The 1,632-nt window shown below is 38.5% G+C and overlaps 1 pseudogene; it reads right to left on the bottom strand.

The window, feature by feature from the left end:
• Window positions 1-51: 51 nt before the first annotated feature.
• LOC124893255 lies at window positions 52-1,447 on the bottom strand (annotated as a pseudogene).
• Window positions 1,448-1,632: the final 185 nt, after the last annotated feature.

Here is a 1,632-nt window from a genome sequence, read left to right as displayed (position 1 = left end):
TCCCTTAACATCGTAGACATGATATCAGTCTGACCTATTAGTCATGCAAAAATTTTAACTCCTTGACATAATATATGGAAATTTTATTTAGTACTTGCAACATGTCATAAGGAAACATTATTTTAGTAAGGACTTTGTCCGGCCCAGTTGCCTACGGGGTCATAGTTGCAAGAAATGAACCACCACCCATCATTAGGGTATGCAAAAACCGAACCGATCAATAAATTGAACCGATAAAAATGTTATTGAGTTATTGATATTAGGTTATTGGGTTAATGGGTTTTTATTGGTTTTATAAAAAAATTTATTGGGTAAACAGTTCGGTTTCGATTTTAGCTTATTGGGTTATCTGTTAAACCAATAACCCAATAAGGATACACTAAGTTATTATTTTATCCTATTTATGTTATATATATAAATCTCTCTCTCTCTCTCTCTCTCTATCTATCTATCTATCTATCTATATATATATATATTATATGCACTACCTATTCACAATTCAATGATTCACAAAGTATTAACTTATTCAGGGCAACAAATGCACAATATAAAGCTCGGCTATTATAGTATTGAAAAACTTGAAGCATTTATATACACACCCCTACCCATCATTGAAACGAGCCCGACCACAACCTAGTCGGACCGAGTTGCGCCAAACTACTTGAGTATAATGTCCGCATACTTGCTCGCTTGCGCATTGGTTGGTATCATGGTTGTAGTTTGGCTTCTCGGACACCCACAACTCCACGGCCGCCATCCCTGTGAAGTCGCCCCCACCCTTGGTAAGGTTCTCTCCTGGACCAGAATGAATCAAATTGCAATCACCAGTTCTTGAGTTGGCATAGTTTTGTGCTCAGGATGCCAAGTCGTCATCCCAAGTCATAGGCCCGACCCCAACTTGGACATGAGCGTTGTTGTGAACCTCAAGATAGTCTTGAGGTGAATTTTGGGCATCACAAGAGTGAAATATGGCTAGTACCATGAGACTAACAAGTAATAATGAAATGTTGAACAACCCCATTTTGTTTTTTAGGTCTAATAGAGAGAAAAGAAATAGCTAAGTTGTTGTATATTTATGGACAAGATCTGTAGGAAACTCAAAAAGAGAATTGGTGTCCTAGGAGAAGGTATGCCAACCTAAAGCAGCTGGCGGACTAAATGTTCTGCACTTGAGTACCTGGAACAAAGCAGCCATCCTCAAACAGCTATGGGGTTTGGCGTCCAAGAAAGATTGTCTGTGGGTGAGGTGGGTACATATATACTATATGAAATCAGAAGAGCTGAGTACCAGCCCTATTCCTACAAATGCAACATCGATGATAAGGAAAATCATTGAGGCAAGACAGTACATACTGAATATCAACACTGTCCAGGGTAGCTTAAGAAACAGGTTGCAGAGTATGGTCTACAAAACAAAATTCAGCATCAAGCAAATATACAATATGCTGAGACCATTGTTTCCTAAAATACAATGGAAATGCCTAACTTCGCATCCTACAATCCATCCACAACACAAGTTCTGCTTATGGCTAGCTCTAAACCAAAGATTACCCATTGTTGTCAGATTACAAAAGTTTGGTATTGACTGTCTTGCTGCATGTGTCTTTTGTAAAGCTCCAGTTGAGATATTGA

This window comes from Capsicum annuum, unplaced genomic scaffold (assembly GCF_002878395.1).
Source record: "Capsicum annuum cultivar UCD-10X-F1 unplaced genomic scaffold, UCD10Xv1.1 ctg56524, whole genome shotgun sequence".
Taxonomy (NCBI): Eukaryota; Viridiplantae; Streptophyta; class Magnoliopsida; order Solanales; family Solanaceae; genus Capsicum; species Capsicum annuum.
The sequence above is the reverse complement of the archived record's forward strand: the minus strand, read 5'-3'. Positions and strand labels throughout refer to the sequence as shown.